Source organism: Tamandua tetradactyla, chromosome 15, assembly GCF_023851605.1.
Source record: "Tamandua tetradactyla isolate mTamTet1 chromosome 15, mTamTet1.pri, whole genome shotgun sequence".
Taxonomy (NCBI): Eukaryota; Metazoa; Chordata; class Mammalia; order Pilosa; family Myrmecophagidae; genus Tamandua; species Tamandua tetradactyla.
This window is the reverse complement of record NC_135341.1, coordinates 51,064,483-51,088,143: the sequence shown is the minus strand read 5'-3', so window position 1 is coordinate 51,088,143 and position 23,661 is coordinate 51,064,483. Positions and strand designations below refer to the sequence as shown.

The window sequence follows — 23,661 nt, the reverse complement described above, 5'->3', positions numbered from 1 at the left end:
ATGCACAGAGTCCACAGTTCACCTGCCTCTGTTTCTCCCATGTCAGAAACTCAGTAACCAAGCAGATGGAAGAAACCGTAAAGGAAATTTAAGTAGGACTCATAATGAATACAAACCAGTTATTTCAAGAACAGCAGCACATCCTGGTAAATTGTCAAAACAATCACCACAGAACAAGAGAAAGGGGAGAGGACACAGGCCCATGTTTTTTCTCAAGGGGTGGGAGACGTTCAAAAACAGAAAATGGGAATGGAGAAAAGAAAATGAGGCTGAAAATCAAAAGAAACCAAGGCTGACCCAGCCATGTACTGTCTTTCTGAGGTGCTGCCACGCCCCAAACATGTAGTCAACCAGTTTCCTAGAACACCTGGAAGAAAACTCAGGGGGAAGCAGCCCAGATGCCAACAGGAAATGGGAAATAGGCCTTTGCCAGCCTGTGGCCATGATAGTTCCTGAGCTGTGGCTCCTGCTCACTAATAACCTGGAAGCTTTAGCATGGACCTTCCCAACGAATGCTTCAGGGGAAGAATGCTCTTAAGATCAACAGTCTTGGCTTCCACAGCTGGGACCAGGGCCCCTGTGGCCTTAGGCAAAAGCTAATACATCTTTTAGCCTCCCCTTCCAGATCCTTCACCCTAACAACCCTCACACACCCCTTTGTCCCAATCCCACCATTTCCCCCTCAGGGCTCTTTCTCTGTTGCCTGGCTTCTCTTCTGAGTATGACAGCTGTCTCAGGTCAGATTCCTTAACCCCTCATCTACACAGATGCTTTGCGTGTACTCTAAATATGGTTTCTAATTCTGCATTTCCTATTTTTTGAGGGGTGTTGACTAACAAGAGACACCTAGCAGAGGGTGATCAGAATCGCGTAGGGTGTGTGAAAATAAAACTGTGAGGAAACTCTGGGAGTTTGGTGTGGTAACATCTTAGGACTGGTGGTTATATTTTTGAATAATATATAGGAAGAATCAAGAGACTCATTCTATGTGGCTTTAGAGAGAAGAGATGGGAACAAGACATGAGAGTTAAAGGCAGATCTCAATGAGAACCTAACCAGTTAGCAGATACACTTGACTTGTTCATTGGGAGAGTTGTCCTGTAAGTAGAGAATAGTTTAATATCTGTCAGGCTTAGATCATCTCATAGGTTTTTTTCTAACTCTGATTGTCTAATAATCTATGAAATGAGGCTCGGAATGTGTGTTGCTTCCCCAAGAGGCCCATTTAAGTGTCTGTCATCATTGAACTTTTACATATCAATAGTTTCCAGTTATGGCCAGGAAAGCAGGATTCCACAATCCCTTTCCTTCCCCAAAGCCCAGTCTAAGTGGTGGGATATTCAAAATGAGGAGAAATGTCAGACCCTTTTGCAACCTTACACTGAAGGCCTGTCTTCGTCTTTGAAATGCCATTGTCTATTCCCACTGTCATTTTATAATCACTATTATTCATGTTCTTCCTTCAAACGGGCTACATTTAAGAATAACGCTGTATCAGTCAAATGTTACCACAAAAATGCTGCATAATAAACTACCCCAAAACTTCCACACTTAAAACAGTCGTCATTTTTCTCATTCAGACATCAGCTCAGGGTTGACTGACCCATCCTCTGCTTGGTTACTTCATCTTCTCCCTAGTCTACTTTCCTTTAACTGGGCCAACCAGGATAAGTTTTTCTCATGGAAAGGACAGATGAAAACATGCAAAGCTTTTAAAGGCCTTGGACTGGAGGAAGTGACACACTCTCATTTCTGCTGGCACTCCACTAGCTAAAGCAAATCATGTGACGGAACCCAAAGTCAGTGGCAGGAGAGGTACACCTTCACTCCAGTAGCAGGAACTACAAAGCCACACAGCAGAGGGTGTGGTTATTGGGAGGGTTGAAGAAGAGGTTAATGATTCAATCTTTCCACGGTGCTCAGGATTGTCTCTGGATGGCTGGACATTATCTTTTTTTTTTTTTTCAATTTGGGACACCTTGATGAGTCTTGGAGCTACCACCCTTCAGCTTCACTTCTCCATCTGGAAGTGGTGCCTGGCATCCAACTATCAGCATAGGTGGGCTCTCACCATGCTCCATGCCCAGAGCACTTTGCCAACTTGGCCTCAAATTTAGTTTTTGTGTCTGCCTAGCTTCTGAATCTGACACATCACTTTCAATTTCCACATAAATTTCTACCAGGCCTTTTCAAGGCAGTGCTATTTATAACCTTTAAATAGGTGGTGATGAGTCTCTATTTTAAATCTCATTGTGACGAGTGTGAAGACATGTGTTTTTAAAAACGAGTAACAGAAATGAGTTCACGTCTGAGGAATCTCACAGCCATCACCTTAAAGAGGATTCTAGGTACACCTCAAGTACTGTTGAAAACACTTTATTTTGAATACCCCAAAAAAGCTGCCCTGTACTAAAGAAGATTACACTATGCATATGTCTTAGCATTAAACTTATATTGTAGCTGTATCTCTTAGAAAAGAAAGAAGAAGCATAGTCAATAATTCATGTTGCTCTTTTCAAAGAGGAAAACAAAGTAAACCAAATAGTAGCTTCCTTCTAGGAAATAGAAAAGAGGTTAGAGAGATAATATGAGGCAAGATGGGAAGGGGGAGAAAGAAAAAGCAGGAGGAAGCAGTGGCATGAGGAGGGGCAGATAAAGTGAGGGCTGATAAATGTTTTATCCTCCTGAATCAATGCATAAGGCTTTTTAATTCTATGATAATGGAGCACATATTGATCTGCACTCTTCTCTTTCTTTACCCTTCAAACCTTAGATCTTGGAGGAAACAAATTGAATATTTTGAAGGTCACACAGAGCATCCTGTCTCCACATATATATCCTGATGATTTGTTTCCTTCAAGCCACAAGTTGTCTTCATAGTCTAGATTCTGGAGAAAAGACCACCTACTGTAATCCCTTAGGAATGACATTTCAGAAAAGATACAAAAGCTGTTTGTTTTTTCCTTTTAACTGAGAACCAAAGGTCATAAAATGAGGGCCAAGAAAAATGAAATCTCATTTGTTCACTTTCTAGCTGATGAATATTTCTTTAAAAAGGAAATGAATGTGGCACACTGGCTGTCTAGGATTTATAGCTTGGAATGGGCACTCAGAATGGGAGCTGAAAGTCCTAACCTTTGTGCCTTACCTGACTCCCTTGCCTTAAAGCTCGACAGGTCAGTGACCTTAATAAAGCCACAAGACCAGTGACCAATTAAAGTAGAGTGGGAGCCCAGCTTCATTCACTGCCCATCAGTATCTAATTTCTTGAGTGCCTTAACTCTGTAACCCATTCCCTATTGCCAATTCAGACCTTGTCCTTGGACCTGACACCTGAAACTGCTCCCCCCCCCACCAGATCCTTATTAGAAAGACACTGTGGCATGCCCTCTGGCTAATCTAATCTTGCCTCCAGAAACTTTGCTACCCTTTATGATCACTGCTTTAGTTTATCTCATCTCAGCAAATTTGGTCACCTATGAAAAGATGATGAACCCCACCTTTCATGAAGATGTGAGAGAAACAGGCAGTAAGGTGTGCCTTGCAGCCTCAATACTGGAAAACCCCAGGTTTTGAGTCAAAAATGACTTAGAGCGTTCTGAGTTGCTTCTTGCACTTTGTTAGCTGAGCATTCTTCCTAGACCAAGCAAGGCCGCTCTTGAGTCATTAGGGCATGACAATGGAGCAGGGATGGGGGAGCTGTCGTAGACTGAACTTTATTCCCCAATAAAAGACACATTATTCACCTTAATCTGCAAATGGGTATGAATTCATTTGAAAATAATGTCTTTAAATATGTTAAGGTGAATGGGGTATCAGGGTGTGGACTCATCTGAGAATGGAATCTTCTAAGATCCTATTTAGATGTGGCTGGGTAGGTCTTAATGCATATTACAGGAAGCCTTATAAAGAGAAGCCAGAAGTCAGAGAAAGACACAGGAAGAGAACAAAGACATAATCATATCACGGAAGCAGAGATGCAGGTGAAGGACCCCCATGGATTGTGGCAAGCCATCACAAGAATGAAACAGACTCCAAGAAAAAGCACAGCCTTGCTAACACCTTGATTTGGGATTTCTGGCCTCTAAAACTGTGACCCAATAAATTCTTGTAGTTCAAGCCAACCCACTGTGTGGTATCTGCCATAGAAGTTCTGACAAACTAAGATGGGGACTCTTCTTCACAGTATATCACTTAAGCATATTACATCCATAATATTCTACCTTTACATTGAATGAGTCTACAACAACTCATTTCAGGTTGCATCTCAGGAGAGCATTGCATTTCCTTGTGGTAATATGTATATCACTGAAAAACTTGAACAGGTCAGCATGTACTGTGAGTGACACTAGCTCACTCCATCAAGTAAGTAGTTTTTTCAAAAGACTTCATTAGTCTATTTACAGGCAGTAAAAATTCAAGAGGCAGATCCCACATTCCAAAACTATCTTTAAGTTAACTAAATGTTATTAGTTTGAAGTCTACTTCGAAGTTCACCAACATATTTAAATGGTTTTACATTTAGTAAGATATCGGCTTTCATTCCTAAAATTTCAAATTCTTTTATGCAGTCTTTGCAAAGTCCAAAGAATCATTCATTTTCATAAATGTCCAAGTGACAACAATTAGGGACGTTAATGATGGCCTTGGTCTTGGGTGAAATTCCCTAGAAGAATAGCTGGAGACAGGGATTCTTTAGCATATGAGTTATTGGGTTAATGTTCTCAAGCAAAGGAAATGAAGGATACAAGATGGAGAGAAGGAGCTAAACAATGATGTGGTCTGCTTAAGCCTGATCCCATAGGGAACTCTGAAGTACAGATTGCATCACAAGTAGTCCCACATTGAGACAAGTGGCTTGCCACTTGTGTGAGTGTAACATCTCAGGCAAAAAGGATCCCATTTGGCTGAGGACAGTTCTCTGGGGAAAAGGGCAGCCATGAGCCATTAGCAGTCAACACTCAGAGCAGCTGGGGAATTGATGCATCAACATAATAAATGGGATCTGGACAAGGAACCAACAACATCCACTACAGTTATGAATATACTTTAATGCTACAGGATACAGTAAAAAATACCCTCCATTAGGGATGAATTAAAAATGCAAATTGACATTGGCATTATTGTATCTATAACATCATACCATCATTATAATGATTAATATAACATGAGGAAATATTACATTACACTGCATTCAGAACCTTCCTACTATGCTCTGTGTTGCTTGGCCATTAGTTTGTTTCCTGACATAGTCTAGGAAAACACTCAGAAAAACCAAAACAAAACATAAACAGTTCACCAAATGTTGAATCAACACACACACACACACACACATATATATACACATACACACACACACATACATAAAACTAAAAAGACAAAGCATTATTCACTCACCAATTAAGTTGTCTTAAGTTGGATAGGCCAAACAAAAGTCAAGGAGAATATTGAAAAGCAAATGTCAAGTCTGTATATTCTCAGAATGGAGTCAAACCTCAGATATGCTGACCATCATTCAATTAGAGATTTCTTTTGGGGATTGTTCAGCTTGCAAATAAGAAAGTACAAATGATCTCCAAAACAATGTTGTTGTTTTCTAATGTTCCAAATGGGTACCTTCTCTTGCATCATGGTATGTGTCCATCTTAATAAACAGGACCCAGAATTTAATGGTCTGTTCAATGGGATTGTTATTTGCCCAGCCCAACAGATGACAGTTTCTTTTTATTCATTGCTATTCATGCCACCTTATGAGCACAGATTTTTGAAATGAAAATGAGTAAAACTGAAGCACAGTCAGGTAAGAAGATGACCCTATCAGATGAAGAATATTTGAAGGAGTTGAAAATGTTTGATCTGGAGAAGGCTTAGGGAGACACAATAATTGTCTTCAAACAGCTGAAGAGCTCTTATCAGGAAAAGGATTTTAAACTCACTCTGGGTCCCAAGTGCACAAAGATAGATGATTCAGTGATTCAGAGTTCAAAACACTAAAAGGAAGAATTTCCTAAAGTATCACTAAAAGTAAGCTCTATCGATTTGGGGAGAGGGGATTTTCCATGGTAAAATATATGTTTGGAAAATACTGTGCATTATAATCCCTTTGGATATTTATAACAAACATTAGCATTTTGAAGTCCTGCCATGCTGAAAATGAACCAGTTGCTATCAGTGGAGAACAGAGTCAGTGGGACAAATGGACTATAACTAAGGAGTTTTCTCTCCTAATTTCCCTTATTCTGCTTGGCTGCTACTAAACTCTATTCAGAATATATCTCTCCAATGTTCATAATTCAGAGAGGCTTCCCAATGCTTGCAAATGCAAATTCATTAAAGAGTTTTTAACATTTCAGTACCAGGTCCTCATAGAGATTATCAACTATAAATGACATATTAACATATGGCTGGTACTTAGCACCTATCAACTAAAGAAGCACTAATTATTCTTAAGCTAGCATCTTCTATTATTTTCCCAGAATTTTATGCTTGCTGCCAAGTACTATTTACTTTTTAGAGATTTCTTATTGAAAATTACTTATATGAAAAAGTGAACCACGATCCCTCCAGCAAAGATTGAGCATAAATTAGCATTCGTGGACTCTGAGGAAGAAGAGGTCCTAGAGTCATGTGCAGAAATGGAAGCAACATCTGGTAGAGGCAAGTGCTGCACTCCTTGGCATGAAACCTGTATGCACATGAAACCTGCATGGCAACATTTCCAAATTGGAAAATCCTTGTCTTGCTGGCAGAGGAGAAGATAAGATGAGAGGAGGTGAAGAGGCCCCTTTCCGGTACCATATTTTTCACTACTCTCACTTGAGCATCCTGTTCTCTATAGGAGGCACTAGTGCTGTTTCCTGTACCCATCTTCAGTGCTCTAGCTCTTTTCTCTCCCCTTCACTGGGAATGCCTTTCCTTCCTGCTCCATCTCTCCATCTAAACCAATCCTAAATCTATCAGGAGCCATTTAAGATGCTTTCTCATCCACCAATTCTATGATGATCATTATTTTCTCTAAACTCTTACATCAAACCTTGATTATTTTTGAAGTTCCTTGAAGACATGATGAAGGTCTGATTTATTTGGCATATCCCCCAGTAGTGAACACAGGATAGCACCTAGCACGTAATAAGTTCTTAAAGCATGACAGTTAATGAATGGAGAGCAGTCTGCCTTCAAAGTGCCAATCAACAGAAGTAAAAGAATTTTTTAAAAAAATGGAAGAAATATACAAAAAAATTCCTAGTCGTTCCCAAAGTTGCTCCCAGTTGCATCAAGGCTGCAGCCTTCCCAAAAGGAAGCTTAACATAGAAGCCCTACTGACTCATCTGTCATTACTTTGGGTTGGTGAAGTTGCTGGAATGCAATATACCAGAAATGGATTGGCTTTTAATAAAGGAGATTTATTAGCTTACAAATTTACAGTTGTAAGGCCATAAAAATGTCCCAATTAAGTCATCAACAGGACAATATCTGGGCTCTGAAGAAAGGTTGCTGGCATCTGGGACACCTCTGTCACATGGGAAGGCACATGGCTGGCATCTGCTGATCCTTACCTCCTGGGTTTTATTGCTTTCAGCTTCTGGCTTTAGTCACTTCCTCTCTATTTTCTGTGGGTCCTCTCTTAGCTTCTCCAGGGCTTTTCTCTGATTTTCATTTCTTTTAGTTTCTATGTTTCTTGGCTTCTATCTTTTATCCTCTTATAAAAGACTGCAGTAAAAAGATTAGGACACACCTTGAATGAGGTGGGCCACATCTCAATTGAAATAACCTAAAAGAAAGGTTCCACCTACAACAGGGCTGCACCCGTAAGAATGGATTAAAAGAACATAGCCTTTTCTGGAGGACATAACAGCTTCAAACTACCACAATCATCTTTTTCTTCATTTCTCCTTTAGTTTGCATGTGTTAACATAATGTTATACAAAGCACAAAAAATCATAACAAGGATATCTTCATTGTGGATTATGCCCATATTGAAGTGAATGACATCCTATCTCATTTAATACTTCTGCCATGAATTTCCCTCTTCTAACATTTGCACGATAATGTTTTTTATGTCTGATGAATGTGCCTTGATCTACCTTTAACTTTAAACATATTTACCATGTGCTTCTTTTGAAAAGAAATATAACTGGATTTCAGATTTGTTTTTGCCCAGCTTAAAAGTTATGTGGATTGGAATTCATTGGTATGTGAGAAATATTTGGTTTTCCTTTCCATCTAATTGCTATAGGTTTTCTATCTTGTGTTTCTTTCTTTTGTGTGTGTGTATTTGCCATGTATGGTTTATGTAGTATTTACTTTTATAACCTCCCACATTTTGGAAGATTTATAATATATTCTTCTACTAATGACGGCCTCTGAGGTTTCAAAGAGTCATTCTTCATTCTTCACTTTTAAGTTATTAAAGTAAAAATAAAAATGGTAATTTGATTACTCTCTTATTCCATATAAGCTTAACAAACTTTCAATCCTTATGCCCTTCCCACCAGCACCAGTATTTCCACCTTTTGTTTCTGAAAATTAAGTATGGCACTCTCTTTAATCCCACATTTTATAATTATTACAATTTTTTTTTTACATACAGTTCATAACAAGAGTTATACATCTGTATAGACAGTTATAGTTTTAACCAGTTTCGGTATCCACCATTAATTCTATTGTGGTGTAACTTCTCCATTCTTAAGCTCTAATTTCTGTTTTGTTTCTCAGTGGCTTACAGTATATTTTCAGTACTGTTGTTCAAGAAGGACACATGGGTATCAAAGGCATAAAAGAGTAAATTGCCATGGACCTCACCCTCTGTCCACTTGCCTGACTAATGAATCTCTTGCACATGAGGGCACATTGGTGAGCAGAGTCCAGCTCGAGGATTCATGTGGGTTTTATTTAAGGCCCCCCAGCTATATTTGGCAGCATTCTTGTCCTACCCACTCTGCTTTCGCTAAAATTCACAGCACACTCTCTCCTTTGATATTAGGCTATGAAATCCAAAATTCTGGAACTGCTGCTTTACGTTGGTAATTAAGCCATCTGCAGTGTCAGTTCTGTTCTTTACTGCCTCTAATAAGAATTTTGATTGTGAAATTTAATTTTTTTGTCCCAGCATTCCCCGTACACACTTCCAGTTTTTAAATATTACTTCTTTTGATTCCTTTACCTTAATATTGGGTTCTCTTGTATTTTCTTGTCAACCCAAAACAGATGTGGTCTTTTACTGTCTTTAAAAATATATAATATAACCCTTCACAAGTAGGTTTTCCCTCTGCATATTTAGGACAAAAATATCACTCTTTTTGCTTTCAAGTCCATTTCCACATTGTTGGTTTCTGATAACCTACTACTAAACAAGGAGAGCCCTTCCATCTCCAGTGGCACATGAGCATCTGTGGTCCCCAGAGTATAAAGCTTCTGTGCTTCTCCTGCCCCTACAAGCCCCCAACAGCGGCTGCTTTACATCCCCTCGTGCAATTCATCACTGTCTTACAGTGTTACAAATCAGAATCTGTAGTCTTAGGAATGAAGTTAGCAAGAGAACAAACAGTGAGGACAGGAGGGTGCAGAACTGCTCTGACCATCACTGAAAGCAACCTTCCCATCATAGGCAAGACTGCATTGCTTCCGGGCTAGCAGCACTGGCTGATCCCTGGTTGGGAGCTTCTCTCATTGGCCTCCCGCCAGGAACCATTGCCATATTTCCAAGCATGAGTAAACCCCTTCTCCCTTCTCAGTTCGTCTCAGCCTCCCAGTAGTTAGGGGTTCTCTCTCTCAGATTTACAATTCAATAAGTACTCTTGGTTTTCTGTGTTAACGCTGGTTAATACTTTGTGTCCATGGGTGGCTCAGTGAAAAGGTGGGAGAGGGAGAATTCAGTTACCAGGTCCACTAAGAAGTCAGTGATGTTTTAGAATAAATTCTCTGATTTGGTTAAGTCTATTCTTCACTCTAATATATTTTGTATATTTCTGCTTTCTGGAATATTTCTTAAAATCATCAACACTCCTGAGGTAGCTCATACTGTTGTTGTTTAGGTATGCTGTGTGGTGAGGGTCACATTTCATTCATTTTCCCTGTGACTATCTGTTAGCACAGCAGCATTTGCTGATTTTTTTTTTTGAGAGGGAGGTGGGGCGAGTGCATGTGCTGGGAATCAAATCCAGATCTCCTGCATGGCAGGCGAGAATTCTACCACTGAACTACCCTTGCACTCCCAGCTCATATCTTATCACTGTAAGAAAAAAAATGTGGAATTTCCTTCTTGTAAACTGTTTATTTTCCTAGTAAGTGACTAAAGTCTCAAGTGGTCAAGTTTTGGGAAAAAAATCACTTAAAATGTTGGCCAAAGGAAAGATTATCCATCTTAAATTACAGATCACGATTTTTGTAAGTGCTTTGGTGATTTGTTGAACCTGGTGTAGGGATGATCTTTCAGAAAACTACTGTTCTTCCTGCCCCAAAGAAGAGCTTTGTATTTTAGAAGCCTATAAAATCATATTTTAGGGGAAAAAAAGTGATAATACAGGAATGCATTTTCAATGCATAAAAGGTAGTCTTTTGTTAATTTTTTGGTCCTTTCCAGAGGTTACCTGCTACATGCTATTTAATAATAATTGAAGCAAATATATATTTCCCTGAGAACCACTGTGCTTCATATATTTCTTCTTGTTCCACCCAGGAAGACATTTAAGAAAAAAAAGAGAGGAGGAGAAATTATTCATGGCATTTGGGCAGAAATTAGACACTTAATGTGAATCCTGGATGCACTTTGAGTGTTTTCTGAACTTGAACTGCAAAACCTTTTTGTGACTGTGATCACGCCATAACAGGCACAGATTGAGAAGTTTCCTGCCTTTTGACTCATGATTCATTCTGTGTCAGAGGCTAGGGATCTGTAGGAATAGACTGTCTCCGTTTATAACACGAGGGAATTAGAGACCTGTTAGAAGATGTGTGTCCTGCACGGTTGCAGTAACAGGAACGTTCCACTGACCTACTTTAGAACAGTCCCCTTGGTTATGGAGCCACAGTGGATATTGCTTCATAAAGTGACAGATCTAGGCCACTAGTAAAAGATAGGACAATCCTTTTTGTGTTTCTGGGAATCAAGTGTCAGGCAGGTGTTTGGTGTGAGAGCGAGAGAGAGAGTTTATGAGGCCACCTGTACATTGTGAACTAGATATTAAGGACAGAGGATGGGGAGAAACGTAATACACAACTAAATCCCTATTAAAATGCTTCTTCCTGGGTTAGTAAATACTGTCTGGTTACCCATCCAGAGAAACACAAAGTAGATCATTCTATCATCTGCTCATGCTCAACTTACTTAAAAAGAAAATCCGGAAGCATATAGCTTCCCTGCATGCCCTCCCCAACAAGCATGCACACAAGGGCATGCACACACACAAACAGGGTGTTTTTGTTGGCACAGCAGGAATGTAGTTTAAAGAGCTCACATCCCCTTCAACACTTACCTAACCCCTTGCAGTCTCAGATCCATAATGTCATAAAGAGAAGTAACAAGAATCACATGTGATTAAAACTGAGGGGTAACAATGGACTAGCCTGACTCTCTTGGGGCCTGGAAGGATGTTATCATTTTGCCTGCAATCACCCTGATACCCCTGTTTGGAAAGGAGATTTCAGAGAACATTTTCCGGGCATCTATTGTTACATTTTTAAAAATTGGAATAAAAAAATACCTGTATGATAAATTTGCTATAAGGATTAAATAAGCCAATGTCCCAAAGCAGGAGTGCTCAGTTAGTACTGACTGAGAAGGCTCTTTGCTTCTCAGCAACTGTCATCCAGCCTCTACTGCCGGGGACACATGCAGCTGCGGCAGGCTTCCTTCACTCCTGAGGTCTGATCTTTCACTTCCTACTGCCAGAACCTTGCTGCCCAGATGCCTTGTCGATGCCTAAACACTTGGATATGTCCACAAGGGAGCAAAGCACTTCCTTCCCCCATAGAACCTACCACTTCACTCATGTCCTGTCCTCTGTTAGGACAGATGGCACCAGCATCCTCTCAGCTACCTGGTCTCAGGATCATCTTTGATTCCTGCCCGGTCCCTGTCATCCATGACCACACTCTATCAATTCTGCCTTTGTGACTTCTCTGCAGTCAGACCCCTCCCCTCTTTCCACTGCCCTTGCTTTGGTCTAGACTTAAGTACATTTAACATGAAGTATTTCAAGAATTTACTAATTTATGTTATTTCTTTCCATATTTCCCCCCTCATCCACTTTATACGCTGCTGCCAAAACTCTTCTGGAAGCAAACTGATATAGCACTGCTTTTCTCAAGAATATTCAACACTATCCTACTGCCTAAAGAATTACATTCAAGTTCCCTCACTTTACCTGCATATTCTAAAACCTCTGGTAACTAACAAAAGCAAAGACAGGGCTTTGTCCTATCAGGTTCATAGAAACTGTCAATGCCACTATTGCGTATCTACCAGTGAATCAGCACAAATTCAAAACACTGACCCAAAAGAGAGCCAGGAGAGAGGTGGAATGGCGCAGCAAGTCAGAGGTTCAATATTCACATTTCAGCTCTGCAGCTTGTAAATTAAGTGACCTTGGACAACCGTGTTAACTTCTCCCTATTCCAGGGTCTTTAAAATGAGATGGCTAATTTTACTATCTGCACGGAACATACTGAGGACTAAATAAAGTGATACATATGAAAAGTACTTCAAAAACCATGAAACTCAAAAATTACTCACTCTTATTGATGCTATCTTTTTAAAAGAAATATTTATTTATTTATTTATTTATTTGGGGGGGGGGGTGTGTGCATGGTCTGCTGTCCTGCATGGAAGGTGTGCATTCTACCATAAAGCTATCTTTAATTTTAAAGATAAGATAAGACAATTTGATATTAATAGTGTGCCAAGTTCCTAGGGAAATGCTTTGGGGATAGAGGGAAGGTGTTGAGTATGGTTTGGACAGTTCATTCTTTAGAGGCTTGGGGACAAACATAAGTTCCCTGGTCTTCAATTTAAAACAATTCTAAATCAAGCAAATGAGATTTTGAAGAGCAGCAAATCTTAGAGAAGAGGAGAAGAAAGAATACACATATTATTAAATACCAGGTTCAAGGATGTCAAGTCCAGATATTTCCCAGATGGACATGAGAAAGCAATCATTCAGATGGTCTACTCTTCTCAAAACTTGAAGCCAAACACACGTTGCAGAAGAAAAGCTGTCTAGTCATGGTATTACGACGTGAACTGATGACCTAGAGGGCAAAAGCTATGGACTCCAAGAACAGGATCCTGAGCCAATCTGACTCTCCTTGCTATTTTTAAAACCCAGTGTGGATGAGGGATCAGAGAAGTAGAGAGAGTTTTTCCACTCACAGTCAGGAACCGAAATAGGAAAGATCAACATAGGCATTTATAAACAATGAATGCCATTAATTTTTTAAGCCAAGAAGGGATTGGAAAAGATGTAGTGTGACAAGGAGTGGGGAATATAGGCAGGGAAAGATGGTCCAAGAGTCTTTACATTTTTTGTAATGGCCCCCTTTTGCTTCTTTGGTGGCATTTCAAAAGTTACCAGTAAATTACTGTATTATTGAATTTTCTGGACAATTTGGAAACCATCTTGATCTAATTGAATTCAGGGTAGGGGAGATAGGCTGAGTTGTTTCCAGTCAGGGTCCCATGACTAAAGTTCAACAGTGATGGAAAATATATTCCCCTTCTCCTCTTTCAACAGAAAACTTTCTAACTATTGCACAATGTCTGAAGTTTAGGGATTATTTAAGGTACATCATCATCTGTCTAACTATGAACCACAAGTTCTTTCTACTACACCACATTGTGAGGGCAATAATAACTGATCTAGGGCTCTTTTGGGAATGGTGAAAAAAGAAGGCCAACATAAGGCCTGGTTTGAGGTGTGTCTGCATAACTTCCCAGCATAGTGTGATGAGAACGCTGCTTGCCATAAGTTGGGAGACTAGTATTTTAATACCAGTGGCCTCAATAGGAAAGTGTCAGTTTTTTAATGTAGGACTCAATCTCTTCATCTGTTAAAATGTGAGAATGGCTTGATCTTGGAGGGCAAATTGGTACCCATACTGATTAATTGAGAGGGAATGCTGATAGAGGCTTCTAAAGCTGTTCTATAGATCAGTGGGAAAATACTGTGATTGATTAGTGATGTCTGTCATGTACACAACATGTTCATGGGTGTTCAACACAACTGCTATGCATTTGTTATCTCTATACTACTCATCTCTAAGGCAAGAACATCTCAAAAATTTAATTTACTCACCAAACTCCTGGGAAGCTTGTTAAAGTGCACATCCTAATTCAGTGGGTCTAGGGTGGGGCCTGAGATTCTACTGGTCCACGGACCACACTTTAATTTGCAAGCCTCCAAGGTATCTTCCTCATCTAAATACTGTGACATTACAGCTCAGAGTTATGTAGAGATATTGTCTTAGAACCTGAGAGAGTAAATGATACCCAGAAAAAATAGGGGAAATAGATCATTTTAAATTTTTATAAGATTTCTGATTTTATCTCTTGCATTGTCATCTCATTCTTTCTTTCATTCCACAGATATTTAATAAATATTGGGCAGTGAGTTAGATAATTGGTGATGCATATGTAGGTACATGAAACAAGGCATATACAAAGTGCTGAGGAAACCCAATCAAAGAAACAGTAGCTCAGGAAGAGGTCAATGAAAATTCCTTGAAGAAAGGCTTTTGAGCAGGGTATTGAAGACAACTGTACCACTCCTTACCAAATTCATCTTCTGTTCTTAGCAGCAGCTTCCTGTTGAGTTACAAAGAACCAAAACATGCCATCTTTTCTTTAAAAGAAAAAAACAAGTCAACTCTTAGTGTATCAGAGGGCTTAATGTATCAGATGATGCAGCCTACAGATTTATTCTGGTTAATCTCTGCAGCTGTTCTTTTGGTAGATTCCCCACACAGGAGATACTGCATCTAAAAGACTAGGTGACTTCACTATTTGGTTTTGGTCAAGAATAGTATTTTTAAAAGTTTAGACTAATTCATCTCTTTGTCCTTGATTTCCAAATGTGATGGATCAAGGGTATGGTATTTTTTCTGCTACCAGAAAATATAGCTAGAAGGTGTCAGTCAGACCTAATTGATTGGGGGAGTGGGGTGGGTGGTGTTAGGGAAAGCAAAGGATGCCATTCCAGAGATGCAATGCCAAATGTGGATTAAAACAGCTCTAGTCCTTACTAGCTGGGTAATCTTGGACAGATTGTTTTAACTCTGATCCTCATTTTTCCATCTGTTAAATCAGGAGTTTAGATAACTGCAAGGTATTGTTACATGAGAGGAAATATATGCAAAGTCCCTAATTCTTGGCCATCCTGGGCACAGTCCCCATTTCGAGTGACTCTGGTCCTGTTGGTATCAGTTTTCAATCTTTTAGAAATAAAGACAGGGAGTTCTGTGCAGAGAAAAAAAGAGGGAATTTGAAATCAGGATGCTTGGGTTTAAATCTCATCTCTGCACTCTTTTAACCTTGTAGCCCTAGACCAAGAACCTCCTCCCCAAGTCTAAATTAAAGAGAGCTGAAAATAATTGTTGCTGCACGTCAGTGCCTTTCAACCAGGAAAAATTTTGCTCCCCAGGGAAGGTTCAAGACTTAGGAAATAAAAAATATATGATATCCAATTAAATTTGAATTTCAGTTAAACAAATTTTTAGTACAAGTATATCACAGGCAGTATTTATTCAGGTAATATTTGGGACATATTCATATTAAAAAATCCTTTGTTGTTTACCTGAAATTCAAATTCAACTGGACTTCTTGGCTTTTCTGGCAACCCTAACCCCAGGGGACACTTGGCAATGTCTGGAGACATTTTCGGTTGTCACAGCTGAGTGGGTGGGGAGCTGCTGGCATCAAGTGGGTAAGGGTCCGGGGCACTGCTACATGTCTTCCAAAACTCAGGGCAGCCCCCACATTAAGGATATAGCAGGCCCCAAAGATCCATAGTGCCAAGGCTGAGGAACCCTGCTCTACATACTTCAGGAAACATGGATTTTCAAAACACACTTTTGAAATCTATAAAGCATAGGAAGGTATCTATGAAAATTCTGAAGAAAAAGAAGTGAGGTAGGTGCTTGCCAACCAAGAGGCAATTGAGCTGGCACAGTCTTTGAAGTCTGCAGTGGCATATTCTATAGAAGGTGCTCTGAGGAACCCGTAGGAGAGGCCTTGCCTGGAAGCACGTTGTTCCGGGAAAGAAATACACAGGCCAGCTGCGTGCTGGTCCCCTCAGCACACACAGCACCTGCAGCGCCTGATCTAGGAGTAGGCTGGGGCTGGCTAACTGATGTCAGGACTCAGTGTCCAGGACAAAGCTTTCCACCCAACCCAGAACCTCTGTGGTGGCGAGTGGAGGTCAGGAGAGTTGCTCCTTTTCCTGAGCCACAGGACACTCTTTACCCCCACCACAAATTCCCAACACAGGACTCCAAAACCATAATTGCTAGAGGTTCCTCTCTTTTCAGCATGAATTTATTTTTACGATTCCTTGAAAATAAGAACACTTCCTTTCAAAAATATATATGTAGTATACCATTTCTTATTCCAAAAGGAAAATATGCTCTTTATAGAAAATAAGAAAATGCAAACAAACAAAAACTAAAATAGCATTTATAATTCTACCACCCAGACAGAAAGATTATGAACGACTTGATAGATGTCCTGCCAGGCTTTTTCATGTGCATGTATGTGCACATTTTAAATGCAATTTTCTAACCATATTGAATTTTTTACTCTGGTTTTGGCATTTCATCATTATATTGTGAACAGTAATTAAATAATTACCTCAGAGCCTGAAAAAGGATTTTGTAATATGGATGTACCAAACTTTCATGAACTAATCCCCTGTTTATGGATATTTTTGAAGTTTCTCATTTTTCAAAATTATATACAAAGTTTAATCTTTGCAAACATACTTAATTATTTTCTTAGAACCCTAGTCTCTGAAATCAAAATTGCTGCATCGAAGAATTAGACAGCTTGTGATTTAATTGTCCCCAAATTAACAGTGATACCATCTTCTCCTGACATTCATTTGTGGGAGATGTCCATTATCACACAGACAATCAATGATAGTATATTTTTGGATTTTGTTTTTTTTATATCTTTAGACATTTAATAGGGAACAAAAAGTATGTCATGCTATTTTTACCTCCAGTTCTTTGATTACTAATTAAGTCTGCTATTATTAGATGCTTAGCTTTCAATTTCATTTCTTTAGTATGTTGTCACTTTATGTCTTCAGAGGACATATCTTTTAGATTATTCATCATTTCTTCTAATTTGATAGACTTGCTTATAAATCCAGTATAATACTCTTTATATCAGACAAATGTTTTCTCCAATTTATCTGCCTTTCAATTCTGTACTAATGACAATATTTTTCATAATCGAATTTATCAAGCCTTTGATATATTGCTGCACTTTAAACTGCAAGCAGCACAGATCTGAGCTTATATTAAAATCTTTCATTTTAAATGCTACCCAAAATGACCTATGAGAATGACATCTTCCCAGAACCTGATCTTGCCAGAATTTGAAGGATGACGTATTGTGGCTAGAATGCTTGATTCAGTGCAAAAAATTCCTCACACATTGACTGGTTTTGTTTTACCATTAATAACATTAATCCTTGACTTGCCAAATAGTTAAAATTCAAGCTATTCAGAAGGCGCCATCAAGGGCTAATGCTGTGTTTAGGAGAAGGGTCTTAGAAAGAAGATGCCAACATTAGTGTCTAAAGAAAGACACTAGAAACATCCACAGGACATCTAAAACTTAAACAGACTTGGAGATGGGTTTATCATTGCAATCAGAATTTATTTTTCTTCTCCTCTGAAAAACGTGGAGAGCACAATACCTCACTTCTGGCAAACTAACTCTACACATACTTACCCTCTCAGGAAAACCAAGTTCAGAGTTATTTTTTTGAGGATAGAGAGTATATCAGATTTAAAGGTGGCGAGCAAATATAAGGTATATGGTGTGCTATGACTTCTTGTCAGGAAAGCCAGACTGAAGATGGTTAAGATTATAAGTGGTTAATACTATAGTGTATTCAGGGGTCAGCAAACTCTGGCCCACAGGCCAAAATTTGCCCATCTCCTATTTATGTATGGTCAATGAGCTAAGAATGGTTTTCACATTATTATATCAAAAAAAAAAAAACAAAAACTTTGTTGAATACTAGTCTAACTCCTCAACAGTCAAAAAATACCCCTAATTTTATGGCCAACCTTGGCACCATTAACAAGGTTTTATTCTGGAGATATCCTCTGCCCTGCTGCCAAAGAAGGGGTGCTATCTCCCTTTCTCCTGCTGATTTATGTCTCAATTTGATTAGCCCCAAACTACCTTTAAAAATACAACACTAAAAGACAATAAAGCATTTCCGATGCTCTGGTGAATGTCATTTAAAAAATCTCTGGTGGCATGCTTGGTGTGAGAGGGATTGGTACCCTAGAATAAGCAAAGAAGTGGCTTAATTCTGTCTCTTCTCTTCCTGAGGATAAACTCCATAGAAAGTTATGTGCCTTGAACCCCCTCCAACCCTCCACCTCTTTCCTCTTCCCCATTTCCCTAAAGATTACAGGCACATAAGGGCAAAGAGAACGGCCCACTCAGCAGTAGAGTTGACATTCCCAATTCTCACAGCTTCTCCACAGTTCTTGGCAAAGCATCCCAAATCCTAATCTTATCTGAAACGTGAAGTTTCACATTGAAATTTCACATTTTCTGTAGTGTGGATGATAGTACACACCCTCTACATTTTAAATGTTTCTTTAATACTTTCTCTTCACTCTTAAACTTTTCTTCACGCAGCCCCTCAATGCAGATCCCTAGAGAATTTCTCCACAAGAAGCCCATATGTTGCACTTCGGACATATTCCTAGGAAGTTGTGAATCAATGATTCACACGGAGTGAATAGTTCAAATTCAGTGGTTCACTGAATTCACACACACTTTAATTAGTTCTAATTTTCCTCATTTGACATGGCTCTAAAATCTTTTGGCAATTTGGCCTGCCTCAGGCTGTTAGGGTTCCTATGTAATCAATTAGTCAATATTAATGCAAAAATAAGGGGTCTTGTTATTATGCATATATTTAAAGATTACTTCAATAAGCATATACATTTGATGAATAAATAAATCTTATTTATAAAAGAACTATGAATTGAATTTTCCTCTAAATGATACGGGTATTTAATATTTTATGCCACGTTTGCGTTCAATAAGTATTTGAGATGCACTTTTATAAACCAAGTGTCAACTGCCTTGTTTGCACATGGAGATATGAGAGGGATCTGGAATATAGTACACACCAGACAGCACAGTGGTATAGGTAGACTTGTGCTTTTGCCAAGGCTGTGCCTAAGTGAATCCTGAGTGTAGTATATCAAGTTCAGCCTTGAGGAATCTGGAAAACAGACCTCTGGTAAAGGTACAATTCAAAGTAGGAAGAGATGCACCTTCTAACCACATCATCTCTTACATTTACATCATGAACTATGGTTTCTGTGGCATATTGAATTATGTACCCCAGTTTAGGCATGTACTTAATCCACATTCCTGTGAGTACGAACTCATTTTAAATAGTATCGCTTGAAGATATTATTTTAGTTAAGGTGTGGCCCAACTGAATGAAGATGGTCCTTAATCTGAATTACTGGAGTCCTTTATAAATAGAAGATATTCTGACATAGGCAGTGAAAGCCACAGGGAGGAACCAGAAGCATCCAGAAGAGAAAGAAGAGGACATAACCATGTGACATGAGGCAGGGATACAAGCCAAGGAATCCCAAGGATCACTAACAGCCAGCTCCAGAATGTTACAGGCTTTGGGGAGAAATCATCACCTTACTGCTACCTTGTTTTTGTACTTCTCCTAACCTTAAAACTGTGAGCCAATAAATTCCCTTTGTTGAAGCCAACCTATTTTTGTGGTATTTGCCATAGTAACCTGGTAAAACTAAGACAGTTTACAAGGAGAAGACCCCCTCAGTCTTCCAATTTCATGTTCCTGATACCCTTTCTCAGATGGGGAGACTGAGGGTCAAAGACCAAGTGCTTTGCCCAAGGTGACCTAAACACACATATCAAGATATGAACATAAAATAGAATACAACTTATGCATGGACGTTTTACTAAATTGTAAAATAGCTATTCTACTTTTGTACCTGTACTTTTTTGTGTTTCTCTATGCTGGCTCTGCTCTTCCTTTTAAAAGAATCAATCAAGATGTACACAGCACTTTTATTAAAGGAGAATTATAAATCATTTTCAAAGCAAAAAAACATATCAAAACTAGAAACAACAATGTGCACTTATATTGCCTAATGCATTTACCAGCATTGACACATAATACATTATTGACTGTGTAAGTAATCACGAGCTTAGATGGCTTGGTGGTAAAATTTGCAATGGGAAGGACTCTCCATTTCCCACACTTTAATTCTGCATGTTTTCAAGATCCTGTACTGGGCTGTAGACCAGCAGACCCAATAATCCATTATACGTTATCTATTACATGGACTTACAACTCTGAGAATTCCTTTTCACATTTGTTGACAATCAGAGCCTATTTGTAACCCACCATATATGTAATCAGAATGCCTCTTCCAAAGAGGGCATTGGAACAGGAGCAGTTGCAACCCCAGAATTTTCCTTGGAAAATGTTTAGTGCCTAGAAATGCTGTGCTACCTCTTCTTCAACCCCATCCTCACTGATAGTGGTTACACACTTATATTTTTATTTTATCATTGTCAAAGATTGTCAGAGCTGAAAGGGCCATGAAGGTCCTTAAATTTTCCCCTTTCCCTTTCAGAAGAGGCAGTCTCTCCAAGCAGGGATGAAGATGTGTGCCAGTAGCTGGCAGAAGACCAGGGACAGGATAGGTGAGGAAGAGAGCCAGACTTCAGAGTTTTATAGTCCTGGACTCTAGCTGACTGCCTACTAGCTGCATATCCTTTGTCCTCAGTTCATGTATCTGTATAACTAGGAAACTAGAATTCCTACCTCACAGGCCTATTTAGATCCTAAAAGGAAAGTTCAATACTGAGCTTCATGGCGAGTGAATTATGTACTCAGCCAACTCAACATTTTTACATTCTTTACCAATGAAGTTACTAGACACTCCTATCTCCGCTAGTTAAAAATAATATTTTGTTATAATAAGTAATGTTTGTTCACTAATAAAATGAAACGACATCCAGGAAATTGCCAAGCACAGTGCACAAGAGCTCAATAATGTTTTATTCCTTCTTGCCTTCCTTTCTTCCTGCAGAATAAGGATGGGAATTCAAGCTTCTGACTTCTAGTAAACATTCTTTCCTCTCAGATGCATATGTATGTGTGTGTGAATTTATTCACTGACAAATACATTCAGACTTAGTTCTACTCGATTTTTCCTCCATTCATTTGTTTTCTATCAAATCATCTTTTGTACAAATAGAGGCAAAGCCATGCCCACCCATTAGCTTGTTTTGATTTAGCTTACTTTATTTGGTTCCAGAGTCGTTACTTAGCATCTAAGAGAAGGAAACTATGAAAGTAATGGAAATATATCGCATTTTTGTATTTATTTTCTTAGTTCAAAATGAAGCATTGACTCCTCCAAGTCATCCCATGATTATTTAGATTTTGAAGCCACAGTTTTTAACAAAAGCGCTAATGCTATAGAATGTATGCATTTCTTTCCCAGAAAGCAAAGTTCTGTATGTGATCATTGAGGCCATCCTTTATATGTGTTGAGTCAGTTTCTTTTCATTGCATCAGTACATGAAAGCCTGGCTAAATTGTTATGCTTACGCACTCCTATAATTAGGTATGTTTAGTTATAGAATGGCAGGCACTTTGGTGTAATATATATAAGGTTAACACAATAATGGAAATCTAAGGCATCTCTGTCAGGGTAACAAAGCATTCATAGAAGCTGTTGTAGGTCGTACAGGGGGGCAGATTGGGAACTCATACCATGGAGAGATAGTAAGAAGTCGGTATAAACCACAACTGGGAAGAAACTACAAGCAAAATCACAAAAGCTGAGGGACACAGTTAACTTTAATTCTGGTTTAGCTGGTGATCAACATCTGTGTTGAGGAGAGTGTAAAGAGCCCAGTAGAGGAGAAAGAGAGAGTAGTGACTCCCAGAGTCTGCTTTCAGCCAGCTTCCTAGATCAGGCAGACACCAGGTCAAACAGCATCTGGCCTGGATTGTAGAGTCACCCAGGAGCTTGGAGAGTTCTGGGCCCCAGAAAGCAGGATGCAGTCTTTTGGAACAATGGTGCGAAAAGGAAAATCCCCAGCCAGGCAGAAGGCCGCACAATGAAGATCTGCAGGCAGGCTAGAACGCAGTGGTCACTCAGCCCCCAGGAGTCAGGTAGGCACTGACTTCCATATTTATTCCTTCCTTCCATATTTATTCATGGGCTAGAGCCCTAACACTCTTTTAGCCTGAGCGCTTTTCTGGCCCAGACCTGAGTAGGCTGATCATTTTTGATGAGTGGTGGCATCCTCTTTGCCAGGCACTTTACTGGAGATCTAGAGGTGAATAAATGACCTAATCTAAGGGAACCAAAATAATATCATGCCAATTAATCCAAATGTTGCTCTTTGCATCTGGTTAAAAGCAGAAGTCTAAGTGATATAACTTGCACCCTTCTGCTCTCATCATCACTCATCCTTTCTTGTCTCAAAATTATCCTTCCATGTCAAAGTCCCACCTGGTGGAGGAGGGGACAGCCTGTCGTGATAGGTGCTTAGTAACAGTGAAAGGACAGAAGAGAGTATCTAGTTGTGTAGGTAAAGAGGAAGGGAAAGTGTGAGCAGGAGACTTTGGGAAATACTTAAAGGCAGGTCACAGGCAATGAGAAGCTGTTTACTTGTTGAACAAGAATGTCAGAGGAGATAATGTGAAGAACCATCAGGAGGCATCACCCAGCCACCCCTTGCCAGAAACCACAAATGATCTGGGAAAACAAAAGGTCCCAAGATGGGCATGTTGAAAATGAAGGGAGGAACACAGGCAAGTCTTCCATCATGGACTGATTCCTTAGCTTAGCTGATTCCCACGTAATTCTTTTTCACTACTTAGGTTTTGTAAATTCAAGGATGAACTCATGAATAATGACAGCTGCATCAGTATGCCCATTTTTACTATTAGCAATTTTGTTGTAGCCTTTATTTTAAAGATACTGACCTTGTTATCTTTCACATGGCCCCTAGCCCTTTAAATACCTCTCTCTGGTCTGCCCAGGCACTCAAAACTCACTCACTGCTTTTGCTCTCCTCTTTCTAGCTTTGAGGCTCTTCAGCATGAGCATTGGGTCCTTTGAAGGCTCTGCACACTCTCGCCTTCTTCCCTCGCAGTCCTGGATGTTGAGGAGAAGGCAGTAGCTACATGGTGCAAATGAGGCCTGGAAAGTCTTTGGTTGTCTTTTCTCTATTTACCATTGAATCATTCATACATATTTTATACATTACAAGAAATATTTATTAATACATTTACAGATATTCATATTTTATACATATAAAGATTTCTAAGATTTTTTTCTCCCAAATCATAGTAAAGAGTCTCTTTTATTTTCCAACTTACATTAATTTAATCA

The 23,661-nt window shown here is 39.3% G+C and overlaps 1 protein-coding gene across 3 annotated transcripts in view; it reads left to right on the top strand.

The window, feature by feature from the left end:
* STAC (SH3 and cysteine rich domain) overlaps window positions 1-23,661 on the top strand; it is a 155,187-nt gene that overhangs the window by 78,318 nt on the left and 53,208 nt on the right. The gene's annotated exons all lie outside the window — the stretch shown is intronic.